Below are 20,048 nucleotides of genomic sequence, written 5' to 3' on the forward strand. Positions count from 1 at the left end.
TTTTATTTATTTATTATATATATATTAAAATAATAAAATTTGATTTTATACATAGTCTGAATTATAAGTTATCTGATAAATCTTGTGAAGATCAACGATCCTGATTTCATAAAACCTCACCATAAACCCATCATTTTTTATTATTTATATTTTTAATTATTTTTAAACCTTTTCATCTCTCCTCCCCCTTCTCCTTCGATTCTCTCCTCGCACACCCCCAACTCTTTCAATAGCAGACCCGACAATATTGTCCATCAGCCACCATTGCCACCAATGATAGCAGTGTTAGATTTGTGCCATAAAAGCCAATTGTTGGCTGACACATTATGTAATTTCAGAGTCTAAACTTGTACTTGTAATCTTTTTATTACTAATAAATAATTTTTTCTTTTCAATCATATTTATGTATTCATGATTTGTCCTAGAAATTAACAAAGATAATTTTTGTATATTCTTAAAAAACTAAGAATTTGAGACATACATTAATTAGTGGTTAATTTCTAAATACTCACGATCAAAAGATCGTCACGAAGGACAGTGATCAATCCATTTGAGATAGGTGTACGGTTCACCTCCCTTATGGACAGATGAGTCTTGGATTTGCGGTGTAGAGATACTAGGATGACGGTGCGGGTGTGGTTGTTAGAGAATAACTTGCACTGAGCGTGACCAACATGAGAATCATATGGTGTCTACTCACTCATCAGTGATCTTCTCGATGCTGTAGTGGTGTGAGAGGTCTTTTGACCTGCGATGTCATTAGCTATTTATAGCGATGCTACTGGGTTTGACTACACATTTTCTTAGTCCCTAATCATTCGGGTCCTTTCTATGTATATTGGCTTCAGTAGGTTCTAATTTACTATTTGGAGTAGGATGCACCTACATAGAATCTATTGACTTTGATAGAAAAGGAGAAGTCCTATGCAATTTACGAGACTGAGTTCAGAAAGTCTTTGGCCAAAGCAAGTGTGAATACTGAAAAAGAGTTTCCACGGGATTCACAAATAAATTCGAATCGAGCTAATCTTGCATATGATTGACGATGGGGTTTGATGAGTTCTCTATAACCTCCGTCAAGTCGGACTCACGATAGAAAGACTGAATCATATGATAACTGCATCTAGATGTTCATACTTTCATTCTATTGGATTGTCACTATATACTGCTAGGTATTACTAGTGGATTATGAGACTCATCGGATGTCGTCTTGATGATCGATGGCCCTCGAAGGATAAAATTAGAAATGTTCCAATCCATCGAAAAAAATTTCAATGATATTGTGATGAAAATCACAATATATCTTACTACTAGATAGATGGAATCTATCGGATCACACATTAAGGGATTTCATCTCAAATTTGTAAATTGGACTTATGAAGTTTCAATTGGGTTAGGGTTTATTGAAATTCTATTAGGTTTATGAGAACCATGCTAGTACATGGTTAAACCTAATTCTTCTTAAGATTTTGATTTGATCAAGTCCATAACCTTGAACTTAACCTAAATTCAGTTGGATTTAATTAAGTTCTTAATTATGAGTCCAAGAGAATTTGGTTAAGTTAATTAATTAGCATAATTATCCTAATATTATCTTTTCTTTATTTCCAAATTATCTCTAAAGTTGCATATGAAATAGATGAAAGAATGGGTGGTGCCTACTTTTGTTTCTGGCATAAAATGGGTGCCAAATCCCAGGATATGACAGAGGGGCCCGCCCCCTCTTATGAGGCATGGCGTGGAGGAGAGAGATTGGAGCCACACCCCCTCTTATTTGGCTAGAAATCCCTTTGTGTACTGATATATTTTAAATGGATGCCTTTTGTACCTACTTAAAGGGGCTGATCATATATCATTTATATCTAATTTTAATTGAAATAAATCAGATTAAAAAGATAGAAAATTCTTATGAGATAAGGATCTACCTTTTTAAGATAATTGGATTTTTATTTTGTGTCAAGATAGTGCCTATTTAAAGAGTATGTCTTTAGGGTTTCTAGCTAATTGATTTTTGATGAAAAATCTCTCCCTCTTTCTTCTCCACGCCTCCTCTCCTCCCTCTCTTCTCTTCCACACCCAAGAGTTGGGCATCCCTTTTTTCACATGCCAAGAGGTGTTGCTTTATCTTCAAGAGTGAAGATCGAGGAGAAGAAGAAGAAGGCTACTGATTAAGGAGTTAATCCCGTAGTCCAGATCAAGGTATTGATCAAAGTGCTCAAGACTAAGATTCTTCTTAGGAAGAAGAGTCTTCTACGAGGAGAGATCAGTTTGAGATTGATCCCGATGGATATCCATAGAGGTCGGATACATATGTGGCTCGAGTATCTACGAATTCATGATCATCGAAAGTGGTGAATATCTATTTGCATTAAAGTAGTGAGATCTGATCTCATATTTGTTTCTAAACTTCAGATTGTATATATGTGTTTTCTCCTGGATTTGGATAGAATTAAATTTGATCTTTTGCATGTGGGGTTAAAAGGTTTAACCTATTTTATTTTCTACTATATTTTTTAAAAGTTTTAAAATCTACACATACTGTCTATCTGATTTTCTAACAGTGATATCAGAGCTATAAATTTTTGAAAACACATATGATCTAATTTTTAGATTAGATTTAAAAATTTTAATAATTTAAAATCAATTTTATGTTGATATAAGGTTGTCCTGATATAAGGTTTATCCTCTATATTGCAAAGGTTGTCCTAGTACAAGATTAATCGATTTTAAAAATTAATTTTGAAATAATTAAATTAAATTTTTTAGATCTAAAAATTAGTATATATGATATATTTAATTTTAAATTTAGATCTGAAATTAGAATTATTAAAAATTCATATCAAACTGATATAAGGTTGTCTTGATATAGGATTTACCCCTTATATTGTAAAGGTTGTCCTAGTTTGATGTGAATAGATTTTTGAAAAAAATATTTTTAAAATATTTTAATCATTATATTAGATCTAATTTTATATATATTTATTATATATAAATTTAATTTTAGATATAAAATTTAATGTATATATGATGCATATTTAATTTAGATCTGAAACTACATATATTTGATATATGAAATTAGGTTTAGATCTGAAATAGTTTCAAGATCATAAGCCACTAATTCATGCAATGAAATATAATCTAAAAATTATTTTGAGATCTAAAATTATATTATTTCTTATGGATATGGGTTGAACAAATTAGGTCTAGTGATCAAACTACAAATAAGGTCTAATTGATTAAATCAGGTTAGAACCTATTTTTGATTTTGAGCAGTTGATTGAACCTAATCGATGGATAATTAAGATTAGATCAAAAGGGCTTAAAGTTGAGTTTAGTTATAGTTGGTCACATCGATTCACATTTTGATATGAGTTGATTGACTCAAGATTGAATTTGGCTTAGTGGTTCGGATCCGTTTCAATAGATTAACCTTATCGATTCTAATCGACCAATTTGGTATCTAAGGCAAGTATTTAGATGGTGGTTATTTAATTGATTCCATTATCTGACCTGACCAATTCTGATTGGTATCTAAGAAAAGTAATGGGGGGACCCCCACGTATTTTAACTTAACTGGCCACTTTGGGAGATTCAATTTTGTGTTAGGTTACTTGTTGACTCGAGTTCACCCATGCTGACTATGATGGTTAGACATATTGATGTGTTGACCTAATTTAATCAGTCGGATGTCAGATCTGCTGATTTAGAAGAGACCTAAATCCAAATCTCCTCATTAAATATTAAGTCTAGAGGTCTTTTATCATTGTAGAGATGCGGGTGCCCTTCTGATATTGATCGTTCTCGACTGATTATAGTGGTTCGGTTGCATCGAGAAGGTACAATCACTCTATTGACATTTGATGTCTCGAGGTAGAGATGGGATTGGGCCCAATAACTATTAGGTGAGGGTCCCAATGATGACTTTTGCATCCGTTGGTGAATGATGGGTCTGACTTAACTAAGAAATGTGCTAATAACTGTTTGGTGAGGCCACAGGACTTAGAGACCAAGCCCACTACATCTTGCTTAGTGAAGCAATGGACAAAGTGTTGTCCACTCATTGGTCTGTACTCATCAATAACTGTTAAGTGAAGTGTGTATAGATTAATGGGACTGCAGTATCTACTTGAAATCGATCATGTATAGATTTTCATTTCTCCACCCGAAGAGTGTGGGAGATTCGAGAAAATAGTGAGATCCTTTGTTTATTTTTAAAGCTTCTAGAATAAATAATCTTATAAATATAAAATCTAACTAGAAACTATTCTCTCTGTAGATAACCATATCGAGTTCAAATCTCTTAGCCCAAATTCTCAATACAAATAGGTTGACCGGCACCAATTATAAAGATTGACTCCAGAATCTAAGAATTATTCTCAATTTCAAAAAACTCACACATGTCCTTGATCAGGAAGCACCTGTGTTACCTGCTTGCCCATCCGTTGATCAACGAGCTACACTTGAGAAGTGGATGGATGAAGATAACAAGATGAAGTGCTACATCTTAGCATCCATGTCTAATGATCTTAAGCAACAGCATGAAGATATGAGGACTGCCAGAGAAATACTGGTTCACCTGCAAGAGTTGTATGGTGAACAGAATCGCACAGCTCTCTTTGAGGTCTCTCAGAGATTTTTTAGAGCGAAGATGCATGATGGGCAGTCTGTCAACGATCATTATCTGACAATGATCAAGGATATAGAGGAGCTTCAAAAGCTCAAAATGAACATGGACAAAAAATTACAAGTGGATTTGATCCTCCGATCTCTTCCTGATTCATATGGGTAGTTCATCATGAACTATCATATGAATAAGATCGATGCTATTTTGTCTGAGTTATTGAAATATTGGTGACTGCAGAGGGCACCTTAAAGAGTTCAAGGGGCACAGTTCTAATTGTGGAGCGGACTTCCTCCAAAAAAAAGTTTTCTTTTAAGAAGAAAAAAAAGTCTGTGAAGAAGTAGAAGAATGAAGCCAAACCCAAGAAACAGGTTCTTAAGAAGGTCGATGACAAAAAAATATATTTCCATTGCAACGTCGAAGGCCACTGGAGGAGAAACTGTCTGGCTTACCTGGCGACTGTTAAGAGCAAGAAGAAGGATAGGCCTTCTGAAGGTATGTCTGAATGCTCGTTATTGAAGCTAATCTAATGATTTTCTTTTCTTCTAATTGGGTTGTTGATTTTGGTTTGTGCTCATTTGTGCACTTCAATACAAAGTCTTGAAGAAGTTAGAGGGCTGAGAGAAGGCGAGATCACTCTTCGGATCAGTAATGAAGCAAAGATTGCTGCTGTTGCCGTTGAAACCTATCCTTTACGACTACCATTAGGACTTAATTTGCTTTTGAATGACTATTATTATGTACCTGTAGTCAGTAGAAATTTGATTTCTATCTCTGTGCTGGCACAAGATAACTATAATTTTTATTTTAATAAAGACATATGTTCAATTTATTTTGAAAATAAAATTATTGCACGTGCTTTCTTGATTGACGGTCTTTATCATTTACATATGGATGTGAGTATAAATATTAATGAGTAAATAGTGAATGTCATAGGGTCTCAGAAATCTAGAGATAGGATTAGCCAAAAGTATCTATGGCATCTTAGGCTAAGCCATATTGGAGAGGACAGACTCAACAAATTGGAAAAAGATGGTTTTCTCGGACCATTGACTTTCAAGTCTTATCCAGTCTGTGAATCATGTCTTTCAGAAAAAATGATCAAGCTGCTTTTTGTGGGACAAGGGGAAAGGGCCATTGAGATATTAGCCCTGGTGCACACTGACGTGTGTGGTCCATTTGATATACAAGCCAGGGGTGGCTATATCATAACCTTTATCGATGATTATTCATGTTATGGGTTTGTGTATTTGATGCACCAAAAGTTTGAAGTCTTTGAAAAATTCATAAAGTTCAGACATGAAGTAGAAAAACAGATCGAAAAATCTATAAAGATTCTTCGATCAGATCGAGGAGGAAAATACCTTAGTAAGAAATTTTGGCCTTATCTCAAAGATAATGGCATAGTCTCACAGTAGACACCTACAAGGATACCTCAGCTCAATGGGATATCCAAAAGGAGGAATCAGATCCTGTTAGATGTGGTCTAGTCCATGATGAGCTTCACAGACCTTCCTGACTTTCTCTGGGGACATGCTTTACTTTTTGCGATTCATCTCTTGAATTGAATTTCTTCTAAATCTGTTTCTAACACACCATATGAGTTATGACATGGTAAGAAGTCAACCCTTGAGTACCTCAAGATTTGGGGATGTCTGGTCCATGTCAAGCGATAGTAGGCGGACAAGTTAGAGGCTAGATCCTTTAGGGCTCATTTTATAGGATATCCTAAGAAAACTATGGGATACTACTTCTATCTTTCTAAAGATCATAATGTGATTATGAGTTGCCATACCATATTTTTAGAAAAAGAGTTTATCCAAGGTGGAGGCTGTGGGAGGAAGATTGAGCTCGAAGAGAAAGTCTCTAAAGAGCATCGAGTCCAAGAACCTAAACCCAATAATGAGCCAGTAGATGTGATATTTCCTCCATCTCGTAGAACAGGTAGGGTCTTCCATTCTCCTGAAAGGTACTTAGGTATTCTTACAGAGAATTTAGAGAAAGCATTCCTTGTGGGAGATAGGGATATTAAGAATGATCCCAAAACCTACGATGAGGCAATGTTAGATATAGACTCCAAGAAATGGATAGATGCGATGAAGTCAAAAATTGACTCCATGCATTCCAATCAGGTTTGGTCCTTAGTAGATCCATCTGAAGGTATTGTATCTATTGGGAGTAAATGGATTTACAAAAAAAAGATTGGTGGTAAGGTAGAGACCTATAAGGCAAGGATAGTTATAAAAAGTTATAGTCAATGCGAAGGCATTGACTATTATGAAACTTTTTCGTCCGTAGCCATACTGAAATCCATCCATACTCTGCTTGTCATAGCAGTATTTTATGATTATAAAATTTAACAGATAGATGTGAAAACTGCCTTCCTAAATGAATATCTTAAGGAAGATATCTATATGAAGTAACCTCTGAGTTTCACATCCAGTGATACTGATCACAAGGTCTGCAAGCTGCAAAGATCCATATACGGACTCAAGCAAGCATCTCAGAGTTGGAACACTCACTTCAATGATGCGATCAAAATGTTTGATTTTATTAAAAATGAGGAGGATCCATGTGTGTACAAAAAGGTCAGTAGAAGTTGTTGGAGCACGATCCCGGCTCCTCCCACGGACCTTGGGTGCAGCGAAATCAACAACGAACAAATCTGGAGACTTCTGGACTCGATCGAAGGCTCTTGACGAAATCAGCCTGGTTACTGTCTTCTTCGTCAGCCTTTCGTTCCAGATGAAGGATGCTTCTAAGATCACCTCTAAAAAATTCAAAATCTGGTATCCAACTAGATTAGGCCTGGACCAAGGTCTTTCAATTTGTAGATCTCGAATCGGGACGTTCTAGATAGATAAGAAGATAGATAGAACCAGACCTTGCAGATCTGTTCTACTGCAGCCTTTCCTGTAGATCTGTTGATGGAGATCTCACCCGTGCCTCAAACGACCTCAAATCAACTCTAGATCTGAGAAAAACTTGTACCAACCTTTTCGCAAGAGATTTCAAGTCCTGGACCTGATGTTTGGGTGGCTGCAAGAGGAGGGGACAATCTGGTTGGCGGCACAAAGGGGGAGGGGCTAGCGCCTCCCTTTGTTTCCTGCCTTTTTGGGACCTGGTGGCAAGAAACCCTAGGGTTTCTTGCTCCTGGGGCATGGAGAATAGCTGGAGAGAGAGAGAGAAGAGAGAGAGAGACTTGGGAGAAAGAGTTTTGTATTCTTTTTGACTTAATCAAACCTATACAGTGCATGTATATATAAACACAGGGTCAAGTGACCCAAACCCAAAACTCCCTTGACCAACTCTATGGGAGATTAGGTTAATCCAAGCCCATGTACACCCATGACTTGACCTAATCTCACCTATCCTGGGTCCAGACCTGGTCCATAAAGAGTTGGTCCCTTGAGGCCCACATAACCTAGACCTCAAGAACCCGAAAGGCCCACAGCCTTTCAACCTAGGGCCCAACTAGCCCTAGAGTCTCCATGAAGCCCTCATGAATGATGGACCTTGGCCTTAGCCTTGGTCCCCTGGGCCTTGGGCACACCACCTGGATCACAACAATCTCCACCTTGGTGTCTCAAGGTCTCAACCAGCTCCACTCTGTCCATCAGCCGAATCAGCTCAACATATCTCTGAAAGCTGTCCCATGGAAGTACCTTCATAAGTGCATCAGTTGGATTCTCCTTGGTGTGTACCTTTACCAACTCCACCTCACCATCCTCCACAAGTTCCCTGATCTGATGATATCGAATATCGATGTACTTTATCCTTGCATGATAGACTGAGTTCTGTGCTAATAGAAGTACACTCTGGCTGTCACAGTGCACTCTAATGGCCTCCTGAGTAAGGCCCATCTCCGTCGACAAATCCTTCAGCCAAATTGCCTCCTTAGCTGCTTCTGTCAGCCCGATGTATTCTGCCTCTGTAGTGGATAGGACTGTGATAGGCTGCAGACTCGATCTCCAAGAAATAGGACCTCCATACAGGCTAAAGATGAAGCTTGTCGTAGACCTCCGGGTATCCACATCTCCACCGAAGTCTGCATCTACATAATCGCCAATCAGCCCCTGAGCCTCCCTGGATATGTCAGAGTATCCCACTGTACCTCCTCGCTGTCCGTAGCAGATGCCAACTCCAACTGAACCCGCCAGGTATCTAAATATCCACTTCAGAGCTCTTCAGTGCTCCCTGCCAGGCTGCGCCATGAACCTGCTAACCTGACCGCTGCATGAGCGATGTCTAGCCTACAACAGACCATCGCATACATCAAGCTCCCAACTCCTGAAGCATAAGGAACTGTCTCCATCTTCTAAGCCTCCACCTCAGTCTGTGGTGCCATGGTCTTCGAGAGTTTGAAGTGACCGGCAAGTGGCAGCTCCACCAGCTTTGCTCCCTTCATTCCGAACCTCTCTAAGACCTTCTGTATGTAGCCCCCTTGAGATAGATGCAGCACCCTCCAGGCTCGGTCTCTGAAAATCTCCATGCCTAAGATCTTCCTTGCAGGGCCCAAATCCTTAATCTCAAACTCCCGAGATAAGGATGCCTTCAGATCCTGCACAACCTTCCTACTCTTGCATGCTATAAGCATGTCATCCACATACAAGAGTAGGAACACCCTAGAACCATCCTCAAGAGACTGAACATAAACACAGGGATCAAACACGCACCTAAAAAGTCCAATGCTATGCACATAGGAGTCAAACCGCTTGTACCATTGCCTCGGCGACTGCTTCAGCCCATACAGCGACTTCTGCAATAAACAAACCTTTCCCTCTAATCCTGGATCCCTGAAACCGGGTGGCTACTCCATGTAAATCCTCTCCTCCAAATGCCCATGGAGGAACGCCGTCTTGACATCTATCTGCTCCAGCTCTAAATCCTGAGCTGCTACAATGCTCAGCAACACTCTGATGGAAGTATGTCTGACGATGGGAGAGAAGACCTTGCTAAAGTCGATGCCTTCCTTCTGGGAGTATCCCTTGGCCATTAACCTCACCTTGAATCTGATACCTCCCTGCTCTGACGGCTCTTTCTTGCGACTGTAGACCCATTTGCAGCCAATGGGCCTCTTCCCCTGTGGCAACTGCACCAATCGCCACATCTGGTTCTAGTGGAGAGACTGCATCTCCTTGGACATCGTCTGGACCCACCGCTCTCTATCCTGGCTCTCAATAGCCTCCTGATATGTATATGGGTCTCCATTCACTGTCACCAGGGCATATGACAGCGTCTCTTTGAAGCCATATCGGTCCGGTTGCCTGATGGTCCTCTTGGGCTTGTGTAGGGCAACACCGATATTAGTCCTCGATCGCTCCTGCTGGACCTCTCCACCTCGATCATCCATCCGAGTCCTCTCCACCTATGGAGACACCTTAGGTAGGTTCTCCACCTAAATGTCATATCCTCCCGTAGTACCTGCAAGAGGCAAAATCAAAGAGGTAAGCTGTCCAGCAGCGCCCTGCAGGACCTCCTCCTGCTCCTGCTGCTCCTCCATGCCTGCTCACCTCTGTAGGACTGACTCCTCATCAAAAGTCACATCCCGACTAATGATGACCTTCTTTTCCAAGGGATCCCATAGCCTGTATCCCTTAACTCCTCGTGGATAGCCTAGAAACACCGTCTTGCGTGATCTAACGTCTAGCTTGCTCCGCTCACCAGCTCCAATGTGCACATAGGCCGTGCACCCAAATACCCGTAAATGGCCTAGCCCAACTGTCCTCCCAGACCACACCTCCTCTGAAAGCCTACCATCCAACCTGGTGTGAGGTGACCGATTGATCAAGTAACCGGCTGCATCAACTGTGTCAATCCAGAATGCCTTTGGAAGCCCTGCCTGCAGCCTCATGCATCGTGCCTTTTCCAGAAGTATTCTGTTCATCCTCTCGGCCACCCCATTCTGTTGTGGAGTCTCCTTAACTGAGAAGTATCTCCTGATCCCACACTCCTCACAGTAATCCTGAAACTCTCTGCTGGTGTACTCTCCACCATTGTCTGACCTCAGACACTTCACGCTCCTCCCCTGCTCCTTCTCCATCTCAGCTCTCCAGATTTTGAACTTGGTGAAGACCTCTGACTTCTCTCTCATGAAGTAAATCCAGAGTTTCCTTGAGAAATCATCAATCAGGGTCATGAAGTATCTGGTCTCATTCCTAGCTGAAACTGAGGTTGGTCCCCACACATTCGTGTGTACTAACTCTAGAGGGGCTGCACTGCGGGTTGTACTGATGTTGAACTAAACTCTCCTCTGCTTTTCCATCGGGCAAGGCTCACAGATCTCCCCTGTAGCACCATCCTCCAGATCAGAGATGAGTCCTCTCCTGCTCAACTCCCTCAGCCCCTTGTCACCCATGTGGCCTAGGCGGTAGTGCCACATCCTGTAAGCCCCCTGCTGGTCCTGTGCTGCAGCTGCTGCATCAGACTCTTCGGTCACCACAGATCCCTCCATGCGATAGAGGTTATTGTCCAACCTCCTGCCTCTCATCACCACCATAGCTCCATTGGAGATGTTCAGTACTCCGCTTCTAGCCCTACTGCTGAAGCTGTATCCACTGTGCTCCAAGTAGCCTAGTGACACCGATTCTTTTCTAGCTCCGGGATGTGCTTTACATTTGTCAATGTCCTCACAATCCCATCAAACATCCTCACCCTGACTGTCCCTATCCCAGCCACCTTGCAAGGATGATTGTCGCCTAGAGTCACTGATCTCTCATCTGTTTTGGTGTATGTCGCAAACCAAGACCTGTGTGGTGTGTAGTGATGTGAGCACGCAGAATCTAGTGTCCACTCCTTTGTGTAATGCCTGTGACCATCTGATACCACAAGTAGATCATCCTCCACCTGCTGCCCAGCAACTGCACTCACTGATTCTGAGCCACTTCTTTCTCCCTTCTTGCTCTTCCATAGTGGACATTCTCGCTTGAAGTGCCTGAACTCGTTGCACTTGAAGCATTTCATCTCTTTCTTTCCCTTCCTGGACTTGGACCACCCCTGGACTTGCTTCTGCCTCTGCCTCTACCTGTCCTCTCTCCTACTGCCAAACCCTCCTGGGGAGCCCGATCTCTGGTCAAATTTTTCCTTTGCTCATTAGACCTCAGCACCGAGACCATGTCCTCATATTCTAGAGTCTCCTTGCCGTAGAGCAGTGTAGTCATCAAAGAGTCATATGATCCTGGCAGCGAACACAAAAGCAACAGGGACTTGTCCTCCTCATCCAGCTTCACCCTGATATTCATCAACTCCGTGCACAACTGATCAAACCTCTGAATGTGGCCAATCACATCAGATCCCTCCTGCATCCGAAGACTGTACAACCTCTTCTTCAGCATTAGCTTGTTGCACATATTCTTCCCCATATACATGGTGTGCAACTTCGACCAAAAGCCCTTCGGGGTCTTTTCTTCCAGCACCGAATACAACACCACATCCGCCAAATATCCTCTGATCACTGAGCATGCTTTCTTCTCCAACGATGCCCACTGTCTATCTGTCATTCCCTCAGGCTTCTCATCCAAAGCCTGATCCAGATCTGCTTGCACCAAAAGATCCTCCACCCAGATTTTCCATATGGAAAAATTTCTCTTGCCATCAAACTTCTCGATATCAAACTTCATTTTGCTGCCCATGACTGGATCCAAGCCAAACAAGCAATATAAAATCAAGAAGTGTAGAATATACCTTGATGGTACCTTACTAAAAATTTTCAGCACTTGGGATCTTCAACTTCTCATGCTTGGAACCGCTTCCTCACCACCATGACTCTGATACCAACTATTGGAACATGATCCCAGCTCCTCCCACTGACCTTGGGTGTAGCAGAACTAGCAACGAAGAAATTTGGAGACTTCTGGACTCGATCGAAGGCCCTTGACGAAATCAGCCTGGTTGCTGTCTTCTTCGTCAGCCTTTCGTTTTAGATGAAGGACGCCTCTAAGATCACCTCTAAAAAATCCAAGATCTGGTACCCAACTAGATCAGGCCTAGATCGAGGTCTTCTAATTCATAGATCTCAAATCGGGGTATTCTAGATAGAGAAGAAGGTAGATAGAACCAGACCTTGCAGATCTATCCTGCTGCAGCCTTTCCTGTAGATCTGTTGATGGAGATCTCACCCGTGCCTCAAACGACCTCAGATCAACTCCAGATCTGAGAGAAATTTGTACCAACCTCTTCACAAGAGATTTCAAGTCCTAGACCTGATGTTTGGGTGGCTGCAAGAGAGGGGGGGACAATCTGGTTGGCGGCACAAAGGGGGAGGGGCTAGCACCTCCCTTTGTTTCCTGCCTTTTTGGGACCTGGCGGCAAGAAACCCTAGGGTTTCTTGCTTCTGGGGTATGGAGAATAGCTGGAGAGAGAGGGAGAAGAGAGAGAGAGACTTGGGAGAAAGAGTTTTGTATTCCTTTTGGCTTAATCAAACCTATACAGTGCATGATATATAAACACAGGGTCAAGTGACCCAAACCCAAAACTTCCTTGACCAACTCTATGAGAGATTAGGTTAACCCAAGTCCATATACACCCATGACTCGACCTAATCTCACCTATCCTGGGCCCAGATCTGGCTCATAAAGAGTTGGTCCTTTGAGGCCCACATAACCTAGACCTCAAGAATCCGAAAGGCCCACAGCCTTTTAACCTAGGGCTCAACTAGCCCTAGAGCCTCCATGAAGCCCTCATGATTGATGGACCTTGGCCTTAGCCTTGGTCTCCTGGGCCTTGGGCACACCACCTGGATCACAATAGGAGTGCTGTTACATTCTCATATTGTATGTGGATGATATCCTCATGATTGAGAATGATATTTTCATGCTGACGTTGGTCAAGTATGGTTGTCGAAAGAGTTTGCCATAAAAAATTTAGGAGAAGCTTCCTACATTCTTGGTATAAAGATCTATAGGGATAGATCTAAGAGAATGATAGGACTCTCACAGCGTATGTACATAGAGGAGGTGCTGAAGAGGTTCGACCATGGAAGCCAAGTACATCATCGCCTCTGAAGTTGCTAAGGAAGCCTTTTGGTTCAAAAAGTTCATTGTGGAGCTGGGTGTGATACCATCAGATGCCATTGCACTGCACTGCAACGGCAACAGTGCCATAGCCCTCACTAAGGAGCTCAGATCTCATCAGAAGTCCAAGCATATAGAGCGATGGTTTCACATCATACGCGAATATCTTGAGAAGAATTTCGTCAAGGTTCAAAGAGTCGACTTTGTGCTAAACATGACAGACCCGCTAGCCAAGCTTCTCAGCCAGCTAAAGACTGAAGCTCACTTTGAGAAAATGGATCTTAGGTATATGACCAATTGGCTTTAGGTCAAGTGAGAGTTTGTTAGATTTGTGCCTTAAAAGTCAATTGTTGGCTGACATATTATATAATTTTAGGATCTAAACTTGTACTTATAATCTTTTTTTATTATCAATAAAAGATTTTTTCTTTCCAATCATATTTATGTGTCCACGATTTATCCTAAAAATTAACAAAGATAATTTTTGTATATTTTTAAAGAGTTAAAATTTGAGACATATATTAATTAGTGGTTAATTTCTAAATACTCTCGATTAAAAGATCATCATCGAGGATAGTGATCAATTTTTTTGAGATCGATGTACGGTTCACCTCCCTTATAGGCAGATGAGTCTCGGATCTGTGGTGTAGAGACACTGGGATAAAAGAGTGGATGGTTGTTAGAGAATAACTTGCATTGAGCATGACCAACATGAGAACTACATGGATGTCTACTCATTCTCAATGATCTTCTCGATGCTGCAGTGGTGTGAGTGGTCCTTATTGAGAAATATGTCTCAAAAATCAATCGTCAATCTGTTGATGGTTGAGCAACCTTGTATTGTAATTGATTTGTTAATAAATAAAATATATTTTTGATATTTTCATCATAAATTTTCATCTTCTAATGAACTCCATTATTATGATGAAATTCTTAGGACTATTTAGATTCGATAAAGAGAGAATTTATCGATTAGTCCTTAAAATTGTTCATGACTAAATGATAGGCTGTTAATAAGGATGATAGCTTCTATCGAACATAGGTCACTGTAGGCCATATGGGTTGGTTGTCCTCTTAACCAAGGAGTGTGGAGACATTGGTATGACATACAGGTAAGATGTAAGGGTACATCATCATTGAACGTGACCAACTCCAGAGTATTCTGTTGTCGAGAATGTCTCTGGTGGGATATAGGTATAAGTGTCCCTTAGACTTGAGATACCTCAGTGACTTGCAAGCAACTCACTGTGCTTTAGTACTGGACTAACTGAATTTTTAATTCAGTGACAGAAGGCTTTTGGGCATAGTCAAGTACTTATGAAGTCGGAGTATGATCAAGATGGAATTGACCACTCCAAGAGTTAGAGAAGAATGAGTCGCTGTATTTCAATTTAGCAAAATCTTGGCCAGGATAATCCATCAGATGGATTTAATATTTTGAAATATAATGTGGACACCTGATCAGAGTTGATAGTTGAATTTTGAGGTATCCTATGAGCATTTTAGTCAAGAGGATGAATTATATGAAAACTATATCCGCATGGGTTCTAAGAATGTTGTTCTACACATTCAACCTATCCGACCGTCGAGTATCATTTCTAGATGGTCACTTTAATTGGTATAAAAATTTATTTCTATACTATCGACTTAGGTTCGGATCTATGAGGTCACACACATTAAAGTTCACGATCCGATCAGATGGTTTTTCAATGATTAAGAATCGTTCTAGGGTTAAACAATCAATACGATTGATATTTAACCTAGTGCAAGTGTTACAGGAGGATCGATTAGCAATTTGATTGCTAATTGACTTAATTTGATTAAGCCAATGGACTGAGATTAAGTCTAATTGAATATGATTTAATTAGATTTAGTTTGGACTTGATTGGATCAAGTCCAATTAGTTTATTGGATAAGCCAAATGCAAGAAAAAACTAGTCCTAGTTCAATTAGGACTTAGGTCAACCTAATTTCTAATTTGATTAAAAAATTAAATTAGATTTAAATCTAATTTAATCTGATTAAATTAGATTCTTAATTGGGTGAAGACCTATTTTAATTGGGTTAATTTGGTTTTGGTTTGATTTGGTTTGAAAAACCAAATTTGAACAAGTCATAGATTGAACCCTTGTAAGACTAGGATTCCACCTTGCACCACCTTAGCCCCCCACACCCACTCTCTCTTATTTTGTGTGAAAAAATCTTCTCTCCTAGGCCTTCACACATACCCAAAGCTTTTCACTCTTTCTCTCTTACATGGAATGTGGTTGTGGACCAAATCAAAGTAGGAATTAGTTTGGATTTCAAATTCTATGAGATAGAATTTTAGGAAACAAAAACTCTTTCCTTATGGCACTGATTTTATTGAATTTTTTTTTGGAATTTTCATGGGTTTTATGGAACATATTGTGTGCCCTTTTCTGGTGGTCCATGGTAGAAAAACAAGGAGGGGGCACCCAAGAGTTGGGCACCCCTTGTCTTGCCCTATTTGGATTTTCCTTAACTAGGTATTTGACCTAGACAAAGATTCTTCATATCTCTTTACTTAAGATGAATTTCTTCTTAAAATTTTTGTAGATTATAGAGAATTGAGAGACTTTTGGGGCATGTGAAAATTAGAGAGAAAGGGTGTTGGGGCATGGAGATATAATAGACACAAAACTAGGTGTCCAGGTGAGAGCAAAGAGAAGAAGAAGAGGGTCTTCTTCTAGGGTTGCTGAGTTCACCTCTTTCCTTCCTCTATCTGTGAGTTTTTTGAGAGTGTCTTATATCTAAAACTCCTTCTCCTTCTCATCTTTGGAAGAGTCCAAATCAAGAAGAAGGAGGCATCTGATCGACCATCGAAGAAGGATCAGCACCGTACTAGCATACTGTGCTGATTTCTTGGATCAGGACTTTTGATCGTGATTCGTGGGCTCGTGTGGATGACTCCTAGAGGTCGGATGCATGTGCGGCTTGCAACATCATCCTCAAGTCCAGATCAGCAAAGTTAGAATGTCTAACTTGCAAGATAATAGATCTGATCTATTATATTTTACATACATTAGATGTAGTATAGAAACATGTTGATATGATCAACATGTAGTTCTTGCTCTTTATATTTTAATTTTTAATTTAATATTATATAATAATCATGTAATAAGATCTTAGATCTAGGGATTCTCTAATTTTATAAGATAAATTTTGATTTATTTTAGTCTTCCGCTGCCTGATCTTGAAAAAGTTTCAAGATCTAACCTTGAAACCCTAAATTTGGTTCCTTCAATTGGTATCAGAGCCTAGGTTGTTTATTACATGATTATTTATACATGCTTAGATTATTTCTTAGATTAGATCTAATTTATAATCTGATTGTTAAATCTGAAATTAAAATTTTTAGATCAATCACGATCTGTAGGTTGTCCTGCTGTAAGGTTTATCCCTTACAGTGCAAAGATTGTCCTAGTTCGTGTAGATCTATCTTTAATCATAAATTTGTTAGATATGATCTAGATTAAATTTATAATTTATTAGATTTAAAAGGTGTTTAAATCTAAAATAAAATTTTTTTGTTAATAATTTCTGCGCAAAGAACCATCATATATTTATCTGAAAAATTTGCGCAGTTTAAAGTTGAAATTGTTTCAATTACATGAACATGTTTAGATTAGATCTAAAGTAGTTTCATACTTATTTCACTTACATTTTGATTATAAATCAAACATGCAACTTGGTTGGTAGAACCATGTTGTAAAAATATTTTACAAACATGAAAATTATTTTCGAAAAGCCGAACCCCAACCCTCAGCTCAAAACTTAATTGAGAATTGAGAAGTTGTTTGATTAGGTTCTAGAATTGTGAATTGAAGAACCTAAGACACAAACCATAACACATTGGGTTAATGGATTAGTGAGAATTAGGTCCATTAATTGGGTTAGACCTAAGGTTAGATTAAAGATGGACTTAATTAGAGAATTGACTAAATCTAATCAATTGTTGTCTTAGATTAGGTCAAGGATTCTCTAGATCAATTACAATAGTCGTAGTTGGTCAAGTCCATATCTTTAACGAGAACCAAATAGACTTGATTCTTAACTGAGCGATCTAGCGCGAACTATTAGATTGATCTAATTGAAACTAATTAAACCAGTTGGTGTCTAAGGTAAACTAGACTGGTGGTTTTTAATTGGCAGCTCGCTTATCTGGTCATTTCTGATGGTATCTAAGGCAAGCTTTGGCAGACCCTCCCATCGATCAAACTTACCTAACCTCTTGATGAAATTATATTTTGATCGGATCACTTGACTATTCGAGCTGACCCATGTCCGCTAGGTAAATCAGTATGTCTGATTTAGGTGCTCCTAGACCAGCCCTTTTAATGGTCTCCCTTAAGCTGACTTGGTGAAGCCAGTGGGAGGATCATGATAAGCTGGTTCATCTGACATTCTCCTCTAAATCAATTAAATCTTCTAAAATTATTATGTCCTTAAAATAAAATAGTTATGGTGATAACTAGATCATAGCCTCCCATTAAGTGGATGATAATGGGTCCATCAGTTGGATAATCATTGGAGACCCAAAGGCCTGATTCTTATCGGCTGATGAAATTATCATTCATAATATGATTTCTTAACTATATCTTTCTAAATGGTGGTTAGATTAGCCAACCAAAGTTGGGCCTAATCATTCATTGGCTAGATGGGCCAAATATGGTCATGTTAATAGTTGGACCTAACTAGACCTTTTCAGTAGAGGCCAAAGCCTACTGATTAGGGACTGGGATAAAATTAAAATTATTAAAAATTATTTAGAGAAATAATTGGTTATGAACCTACCCTTAGATGCACATGGGTTGGCCAACCAAAGTTGTGCTTGTGTGCAGTCTAAGTGGATTCTAGTACCCAATAAGAAATTAGGATAATTTCTTGAATTGAAGGTTGAGGCTACCAATTCGAATAAAATAGTGGGAGAAACCTTTTGATTAAAGTCCAAACCTTTTGAGTAGAATTTCATATGTTTCGACAATGGGTTCTATAATGTACGCCATGATATATATGAGAACAGATGTGACATACTCACTAGAGGTAGTGAGTAGATACCAGTCTGATCCAAAAGAGAACAACTAAAAAGTGTAAAGATCATCCTTAAGTATTTGAGAAATACTAAGGACCAGTAGCTTATATATAATGACACTGACTTGAAAATGATGGGATTTATTGATTTTAGCTTTCTGTCAGACCATGATGATAGCAAGAGTGTGTCGGTTTATATTTTTATCCTGAATGATGGAGCGATCTACTAAAAAGTTTCAAGTAGCACACTGTGACTGACTTCATTTGTGAAGCAGAGTATATAGCAGTATCCAATGCTGTGAAGGAAGCTGTATGGTTGTGAAAGTTCATCGATGAGCTCAAAGTGGCACCTCCATTGATAGTGCTATCTTGTTATACTACGACAACACTGGATCCATTGCTCAAGTCAAAGAGCCAAAGTTCCATCAGCTTACCAAGCATATTCTGTGCCACTATCACTTTATCTGAGAGATCGTGGATCGAGATGATGTCGATCTTCTGAAGATCGATGGAAAGAAAAATTTAGCCGATCTATTTACTAAAGCTCTCAGGATTAAGGAGTTTGATAATCACAAATTGAAGATGGGTATATGATATTACACCGATTAGCTTTAGTCTAAGTGAGAGTTGTTGGAAAATATGTCTCAAAGCCAATCGTTAGCTTGTTGATGATTGTGCTCATTCTTATAATTGTATATAAATTTTTATTAATAAAAATTATTTCATATTTTTATTATAAATTATCCATCTCGAAACTTCTGTGCTGTAATGAAGTCCTTAGGACTATAATTGATCGACAAAGGAGAATTTATTGTTTCGTCCTTAAAAGTGTTCGCAACCAAATGATATGCTATTAATAGGATGATAGCAATATCGAGTATAGGTTATTGTATACCATATGAGTTGGTTGTCCTCTTAATCAAAGAGTGTGGAGACACTATTATGGCATGTAGATGGAATGTAGGAGTACATTGACGTCAAATATGATCATATATCGAGTACTCTGCTATCAAGAGTAGTTCGTGAAGGATATGGGTATAAGTGTCTCTTCGATCTAAGACTACCATGGTGACTTATAAGCAACTCACTGTACTTTAGTATCAAATCATTTGAGTTTCTAATTCAGTAATAGAAGGATATTAGGTATAGTCAAGTACTTATCAAGTCGGTGTGTGTCAAGATGGAATTGACTACTCTAAATTAATAGAAGATATGCATCAGTGTATTTCAATTTAAAAAAATCTTGACCAGGATAATTCATGAGATAGATTTAAAAAGTTGAAATACAATATGGTCGACTAAATTAAGATTGACAGTTAAATCCTAGATCACCTTGAGCATTAGGGTCAAAGGGATGAATTATA

This window comes from Elaeis guineensis, chromosome 10 (genome assembly GCF_000442705.2).
Source record: "Elaeis guineensis isolate ETL-2024a chromosome 10, EG11, whole genome shotgun sequence".
Lineage (NCBI taxonomy): Eukaryota > Viridiplantae > Streptophyta > Magnoliopsida > Arecales > Arecaceae > Elaeis > Elaeis guineensis.